Raw genomic sequence first — 9,111 nt, 5'->3', positions numbered from 1 at the left:
TGAACTGATCCCACAGGACTCCCGACCGGAATTCCAAGCTGTTCTGGAGGAAGGGAAGAAGGTAGCACGGACTTCCCTGCAGGCCTCACTCGACGCGGCTGATTTGGCGGCCAGAACCGTGGCCTCAGGGATTACAATGCGAAGAATATTGTGGTTGCAAGTCTCGGGTCTGCCTCCTGACCTGCAACATACTATTCAGGACCTTCCGTTTGAGGACCAGGGCCTTTTCTCGCAGAAAACGGACCCTAGACTCCAGAGTCTAAAAGACAATCGTGTCATCATGCGTTCCCTTGGGATGCATACTCTGCAAACCCAACGGAGGTCTTTCCGGACCCAGCCCCAGCACCCTTACCCCCTATCCAGGCCACGACAAGACTTTAGCGGGAGGCGTGGTCGCGGGAACCGCAGACGACAATTGGGTTCCCAAGGGGGCCAGAATAACAGTCCCGCCAAACCATCAGCGAGACCAAAACCAAACTTTTGAAGGTGCGCCCAAGAGCAGAGCACCAGTCTTTTCCCAGGATCCTCTTCACTTCTCCAACCGTCTTTCCTCCTTCCACCCTGCGTGGACCCAATTAACCTCAGACCATTGGGTCCTACGCACGGTGGAATTTGGATACCACCTCCAATTTATTTCGCCCCCTCCCTCCCACCCGCCCTCCCCGCCCCTCTTCAGGGACCCCTCTCACGAGCAAATCCTCTGGCAGGAGGTTCGTACGCTCCTGTCAATCGGAGCTATAGCGGAGGTGCCGCAGGAGCTGAGGGGCAAGGGATTTTACTCTCGATATTTCCTAATTCCCAAGACAAAAGGAGGTCTCCGACCCATCCTGGACCTACGCGGTCTCAACGTCTTTCTAAAGAAGTTGAAGTTCCGCATGGTGTCACTGGAGACCATCATCCCATCCTTGGATCCCAGAGACTGATACGCTGCTCTCGACATGAAGGATGCATACTTTTACATCTCCATTTACCCTCCGCACAGACGGTACCTACGGTTTGTGGTGCACCATCAACATTTTCAATTTGCGGTCCTGCCGTTTGGCCTCTCCAGCGCCCTGCGCGTGTTCACAAAGTGCATGGCGGTAGTGGCCGCCTTTCTCCATCGTCGGCACATATGCGTCTTTCCTTACCTAGACGACTGGCTTATTCGTGGGACCTCCGAGGCCCAAGTCTCCAGGCATGTTGCCATCATCACGGACCTATTCGAGCGGTTGGGCCTGATGATCAATACAGAGAAGTCCACTCTAGTGCCCACCCAAAGAATAGAATTCATCGGGGCCATTCTAGACTCCAAACTCACAACAGCCTGCCTTCCGCTACCCCAGTTTCGAACAATAGTCTCGGCCACAGAAAGCCTTCAGACTTTCCCGACAACCTCGGCTCGTACCTGCCTCAGCCTTCTCAGCCACATGGCTGCATGCACTTTTGTAACCAAGCACGCCAAACTACGTCTGTGTCCCCTTCAAGTCTGGCTGGCCTCAATTTACCGCGCAGGCAGGGACTCCATCGATATGGTCGTCACCGTTCCTCAAAGCGTCTTAGCCACCAGTCGAGGGAGCCTAACACCTTCCCTGGTGTGTGCAGGCATGCCGTTCCACCCGAGACAACCCTCAGTATCCCTAACGACGGACGCATCATCTCTTGGCTGGGGGACACACCTAGATCATCGTCGCGCTCAAGGCCTCTGGTCAGCCCCAGAGCTAGCGTTGCATATAAACGTCCGGGAGCTGAGAGCTGTCTGCCTCGCCTGTCAGACCTTCCAACATCATCTGCAGGGCCGTTGTGTTCTAGTGCTCACGGACAACACAACAGCAATGCACTACATAAACAAGCAAGGAGGGACTCATTCCTCCCTCCTTTGTCAGGAGGCGATCCAACTGTGGGAATTTTGTATAGCCCACTCTATAGACCTGGTGGCTTCCTTCCTCCCTGGAGTCCGGAACACACTGGCAGACCATCTCAGCAAATCCTTTGTCGCCCACGAGTGGTCGCTTCACCCGGACGTTGTCCATTCCATCTTCCAGAAGTGGGGCTTTCCCCACATAGACCTCTTCGCTTCCCGCAACAACCGGAAGTGTCAGAGGTTCTGCTCCTTCCAGGGTCTCGTCCCGGGCTCAATATCGGACGCCTTCCTAATCTCTTGCGCGAACCACCTGCTTTATGCCTTTACGCCCTTCCCTATGGTGCACAGGGTTCTCCTAAAGCTTCCTAGGGACAGGGCTCAGCTGATTCTGATCGCCCCTGCATGGCCCCGGCAACACTGGTACACTACGTTGCTGGACCACTCGATAGCCAACCCCATCCGCCTGCCCCTCCATCAGGACCTGATAATGCAGGACCACGGCAGGCTTCTCCACCCAGACCTGCAATCCCTCCACCTAACGGCATGGCTCCTGCATGGTTAACCCAGTCGGAATTACGCTGCTCGGCCCCGGTGCAGGAGATACTCCTGGGTAGCAGGAAACCCTCTACTCGGTCTACTTACTTAGCCAAGTGGAAAAGGTTCTCCTGCTGGTGTCAGACGCAGAATGTTGCTCCTATGGAGGCTCCCATCCCCACTATCTTGGACTACCTCTGGCACCTCAAACAGCAGGGCCTCGCGATCTCATCTTTGCGAGCACATTTAGCGGCTATCTCTACTTTCCACCCCGGAGAAGGCGCTTACTCTGTCTTCTCCCACCCTATGGTCTCCAGGTTCCTCAAAGGCCTGGAGCGCCTTTTTCCCCTGGTGCGATGCCCCGCCCCCTCCTGGGACCTCAATTTAGTTTTGATGACGCTTACGTTCCCCCCGTTCGAGCCGTTGGCAACCTGCTCACTCCTATATTTATCGTGGAAAACAGCCTTCCTTGTAGCCATTACATCAGCTAGGAGAGTCTCTGAACTTCAAGCTCTCGTGGTGGACCCACCATACACGGTGTTCCACAAGGACAAGGTGCAGCTGCGCCCACATCCGGCATTCCTCCCTAAAGTAGTCTCAGCCTTTCATCTCAACCAAGACACATTCCTCCCGGTTTTCATCCTCAATCCGCATACATCACGTAGGGATCAGCAGTTGCACTCGCTCAACGTCCGTAGGGTGCTCGCCTTCTATATTGACCGTACGAGGACCTTCCGCAAAACGCCCCAACTTTTTGTGGCGGTGGCAGACCGGCTGAAAGGCCAGCCCGTCTCTTCCCAGAGGATTTTGTCCTGGCTAACAGCGTGCATTCGGGCTTGCTATGATTTAGCTCACACCTCTCCGGACCATGTTACCGCACATTCGACCAGGGCCCAGGCCTCGTCGGCTGCCTTCTTAGCTCGAGTACCTATTCAGGAGATATGTCGAGCAGCTACTTGGTCTTCGGTGCACACCTTTACTTCCCCATTATGCCCTGGTCCAACAATCCAGAGACGATGCAGCCTTTGGCTTGGCAGCCTTACATTCTGCAGTTTCTCACTCTGACCCCACCGCCTAGGTAAGGCTTGGGATTCACCTGATTGGAATGGATATGAGCAAGCACTTGAAGAAGAAAAGACGGTTACTCACCGTTGTAACTGTTGTTCTTCGAGATGTGTTGCTCATATCCATTCCAAAACCCGCCCTCCTTCCTCACTGTCGGAGTAGCGACAAGAAGGAACTGAGGAGCGGACGGGTCGGCAGGGGTATATATTCGGTGCCATAGCAGCGCCACGCCAGGGGGCACCCAGCCGACCCACCGGGTGTTGCTAGGGTAAAAATCTTCCGACGGACGTGCGCGCGGCATGCGCACACCTGATTGGAATGGATATGAGCAACACATCTCGAAGAACAACAGTTACAATGGTGAGTAACCGTCTTTTTTTCTGAGGAGGGTTTATATGGTCAGCTAGGGTTATAGTTATGCAACTAACTGATTGGATTACTGGTTATTTAGCTTGCCATCCACTTTCCCCGTGGCAGCGACCTAAGCAGAATTTTCGGAGTGTGTTTACCCTCACAACCTGTCATTGCTGTGTCTGTCCTGACCCACAGATATTCTGGCCTCATGAGTCCTTTCACAGTCCTCCCAAAAGCTTTGCTATGTGGTTCCTTGCATCTATTCTTTTATACAAAAGGTGACTGGATTTACCTAGTTAAAAATCACAAAATTTCAAAGCATACAGTTAAGCAGCAAAGCAGGAAGATTAGGTCATCATGCAAAACGTTTCAACTAATTGTGAGACCACAAAGGGATTTACAGAACTGATGACAAAAATTTTGCTTTAAAAAATAGTATTATGCTAGAATTGTTTTAGGGAAACAAGAAAATGGGCCTACTGAACTCTCTTGCCAATCAGTGTCACATGGTGCCTGAACCACACATTGCAATTACTGCCTTTCTTTAAGTAACCTGTAGTGAAGGGGCATGACCTCTCAGATGGAGGAGGAGACAGACAGGACTGCCTCCTAGGGGGCAGAGCCAGGACATTCATGCCCACCCCACTAGAAGCAGAGGGGCAGGACAGGAACTGGAAATATAAAAGTTGGGCCCTCCAGCTCAGTTGGAAAGGGATCACCGGAGGAGGATGTCTCCAATGCACTGTTGGAGCTTGGACCCAACAGCGGCCACTACAGCAACTAAGACCTAGAAGGGTTGCTGGAGCTGCTGAGGATCTGTTGGGGCTGCTGTTAGCTGTTTACTCTGGCAAGATGAACAATGACCCCGGGACCCAAGTACCCCCTTGAATGGAAGCATAGGAGGTAGCCACGGGGAGCTGAATATCATTTGGCTGGGGTGTTGATTGACAGCTGGCCAGCATGTTGTGGGTGGATCCCCTCTGACCCAGTGGCGGAACAGTCCGCCCCTGCTAGGGCCCTGGGCTGGGACCTGGTGGAGCCAGCTGGGCCTGTGTCGTCCTCCCCCTTGCCACCCTCACTTGGATTTAGCAGGCTCCCCACTCTAGGCCAAGAGGCCTGTATTTGTCGGCAGTCTGCCAGAGCCAGCCAGGACCCCTGACTGTTTGGTGCCCTGCTTTGTCTGGGGGTCTGGACATATAGACTTTGCTGCCTGCCTTGCCTGAGGGCTTGAGCTTATAGATGGCACTGCTCTGTCCTGACTACAGGCCAGAGTCTAACTATTTGGTGCCCTGCGCTGCCTGAGGACCTAGGCTCTGAGGTTATTGATTACTCTATCCCACCAAGTGGTGGAGCCCCAGTGCTAATTCCCCCTGAACTGTGCCCCTATAGAGGCCTTTTAGGGAGGGGGCATGGCCTCCATCCCAGATGGATGGCGGGACAGCCACATCTGCCCTGCATAACCACAGGAGTGTATAAATTGTCACATTAATGAACCCCACAGGTGTATCCTGACATCAGAATGTTTCAAGCACACAGGAGCAGCTTTAGCCTGAGTTCTAGAAAGATGCTTCAAGCTGGGCTTAAGCCATTTCCTCTACTGTACGCACCCATACAGAACACACCAGAAGACAGCAGAGCCCTCAACATTTTTAGTAGCTTTTCTAAGCAAGTGTTTGATCAAAAGAACCTACTTGTCAATTACCGTGCAACTCTGACATATTTTCTCTGGCAGAGTATTAGTCACACCATCAGATTACAGGAAATCCTAGAAGCACAGTGCAGAGTCTGTTGGAGGTCTGATTTACTACAGTCTGAGGTAAGTGACAAACCTCAGCATGGCAGACTGCTAATGGCTACATACAATAGCCTCAGGGTTGGTCCAGCTTGTGCCAGTAAGTTCAATATACCATACAGTGGAACAGGGTCAAAGGGAGTCCACTTGTCAGCTTTATGACACCACACACACTTTGTGCTGGTGTGACCGGAAGACCCAGCACGTTAAAAACTTTATTTACAATCTAGATTTAATTGGGGAAGAGAGTGGGTCTTCAGCTATGGTGGGTTTGGTTTGGTTTTTTAAATACTGAACTAGTTTACAGCTAGGGTGACCAGATGTCCTATTTTTAAAGAGAGAGTCCCATATTTAAGCCCTCCTGCAGGTGTCCTGACTTTTTCTTAAAAACGGGCAAATTGTCCAGTATTTTCTCTCTCTCCTCACCCATGAGTACTGGTGGGTCCTGCTGCTGGCTGGATCCCTTCTTGCCAGCTGCCCGCCCGCGAGTGGTGAGGTCCAGTGGCCGACAATGGGGATGAGTGTGCAAGGCTGGTGGCAGGGCAAAGCTGCAGCACATGGGGCCGGACGCTCCCCCTGCTGCGTGCCGGCTCTCAGCCAGCAAGGCCCTGTTCCATTTCCAGCCAGTATTGGCTGTGCATTGTGGTGGCTGGTGAGTGTGGGCAGATACTCGGTGGTGACCGGTTACGTGTCACCTCTGCTGCCCACCTGGCAGCCCTTTACATACTCCCCTTCTCACTGTCCTCTCCCTGCTTTGACCCTTCACCCCCATGCCCAGTCCCACTGCTCCTCCATATCCCCCCCCTCAGCAGGGCACACCCCGATCTCAGCACTGTGCAGAGAACCTGCCCCGCCCCACCCCTGGGCCAGCAGGCTCCTTCCTTCCTTCCCCCGCCCCACCTCTGGCTGGGCCAGGACCCTAGGAAAGCCCACGACCCTCTGCCCTGGGGCACTGGCCACAGCAATTAGGAAGAGCCAAGCTCTGCATGTGCCAAAACCCCATAGAGCATGCTGGTATGGGGAAGCCTCTCTGCCCCTCAGCTACGCTCTGGAGCTGGGGGATGGGTGAAGCAATCTCCAGCCTGTTTGTGTCCTAACCCTGCAGGCTCCACAGCAGCCCTCAGGCTGGGGCTTAACACCCTCTTCATTTGCCCCCCGGCCCTGGGTCCTGCCCCTAGGGAGCACCGGCTGCTCTGTCCCGTAGGCACCCTCCCCTGCTCAGCCCCCTCTGTCTGGGTTCGCTGACATTCCTGAAGTCAGCTTCCCTGAGCCCTGGTGCACAATGAATCCTTAGGCTTAACCCCTTCCTGCCTGCTCTGTAGCCCAGGGACAGGAGGCGTCCCGGTTATGTTGGTGGTCAACAGCAGCCTGGAGATGTCAGCTGCCTTTCAACACTGTGCGGACAGGAAGGGACAAGCTGCTTCCAGCCACCAGGGAGCCAGGAGAGAGATGAGCTCTGCAAAGATAGGCCAAGTCATCCCTTTCCCGCCTCCTCATCCCCTGCAGCTGGAAGCAGTTCCTGTCCCTGTCCTCCCACACAGTGCTGAAAGGTTGCTGTTGGCCACATTCTGGTGTGAACCCTGACATAAATCTGTGGAGTGGGGCATGTGACCGTGTCTGCCCCCCCGCCCATGTGTTGCCTTGGGAAGACACGGTACCAGGCGAGGCAGGTCTATCCCGGGGGCCTAGTCAGGCATGGTGGGCAGAGAGCATGGGTCAGGTCAGTCATTTTCACAGGTGTACAGGAGTGTGTGTGTGTCACCTCTCCCCATGTGATTGTGGGGAGGGAGATAGAGTGTTTGTGTCACCCCTCCCTGTGTGAACTCTAAAGTCTTAAAGAAAGAAGGTAAATAAAAAGAATCCAACTATACAGTATTTCTCTTTAATGGGGGCTCAACAAATTGACTAATTTAAATGTTTGTACTGCATGGTTCTGATTGATTGCTATTGAACTCACTTGAATAACTGTAATTTTTCTAGGTGTCCCACATTTAGCATAAGGAAATATTGTGACCCTATTTACAGCAGTATTTTGTAATGATATGGTAGTTGCCAATTCCTTCAAATATAGCAACAGAGCTGGTTGAATTTTTTTGTCAAAGTAATTGAGATGAAAAATGGCTTTTTGGCAAACAAAACTTTCATTTTTGACAACACTTGCCACTTTCTTAATGGAAAACCAGAAACAGAAATGTTTTCAGTAAAGCATTTTCAAAAGTAAAATGATTTTGGTTTCATTTTTTTATTTAAAAAAAAACCCACTGTAAACGTAGTTGGGAGCTTTTAACAAATACATTTCTTCCCCCCCCCAATTCCCCATGAAGAATAACTGGTATTTTTCTACCAGCTCCCTATAAAAGCATCTTACGTAGGGTGACCATATTTCCCAAAGGGAAAACAGGACACCATACGATACTAGCCTGAGGTCACCCTTTGCTGCACCCCCTCCCCCCCCCCCGCACTCCCATGAGGCTGGCCCGAGCTCTGCCTGCCCTCCGGGCAAGGCTGGGGTTGCTGCTCGCCTGAGCCCTGCCACCCCCGCTCTGTGAAGCGGTCGTTGCTCGCTGGAACCCTGCCTCCCCGCTCTGCACGGAGCGGGCATCACACCTCACCCCCCTGCACATTCCTCCGCATTGCACCCCACTTTCCTGACAAAAATGGGCATTTGCTCTTGTCAACTGATCAAGTCGGCAAGAGCAAATGGGAAAAATGCCCACTTTTGCCAAAAAAGTCAGTACAAGGCTTAAAAAGGGGCCTGTCCCGGGCAAAATGGGACATATGGTCACCCTCATCTTACAGACAATGACCATCCACTTCCTTCTACAAGATGAGCAGTTACTTCAGGTGTAAGGCTCCAGTCGTGCCAGGAGGACCACAGAGGCAGACTTCTAGATTCGCCTGCACAGACAGCACTGTGGGTTTGAGCCTAAATCAATTAGAGCCTAATCACACACCAGGAGAGAAAGTCTTAACCAGAGTGCCACAAAAATCCAAGCCTTTTCATATACGTTCATTGGCTATAGCACACTAGATTCATATAGGAATAAGAAGCAATAACGGAGTTACAGAACCCGAGAGTAACAAGGTTTATTGTGATGAAAGAGGCAGGTGCAAATTATAAAGAATTTACCCAACAGTTAACAAAAGGGGGACTGTTCAGAAGACTTCTGCTTAGGATCCAGTTTTAGGTTGTTTCTTTAAGAAAAGCCATGTTCTGTGTGGTGAAACCTCACGGTATGCTACAATGAGCACAATAATGCATAATACCTGCATATCAGCCACAACAGTGCATGATACTGTCAGTCCGGTAACATATGATACAGCACAATCCATCCTATGAATTGAGGCATACATGGAACACCAAAATGGACATGACAGTAATTGACAGATAAATCATTACTTCACCCAACATGGGAGTTTAAAAAGGCAAAACAGTGTGCAGATACTAATGGCATTGTCATTACACAAAGCTTGTGATTGTTACAAAAGGAAAAGCTAACCTCAACGTGAGCCACAATCTAAC

Source organism: Chelonoidis abingdonii, chromosome 2 (genome assembly GCF_003597395.2).
Source record: "Chelonoidis abingdonii isolate Lonesome George chromosome 2, CheloAbing_2.0, whole genome shotgun sequence".
NCBI classification, from domain to species: Eukaryota; Metazoa; Chordata; order Testudines; family Testudinidae; genus Chelonoidis; species Chelonoidis abingdonii.
This window is presented reverse-complemented; position numbering follows the sequence as displayed.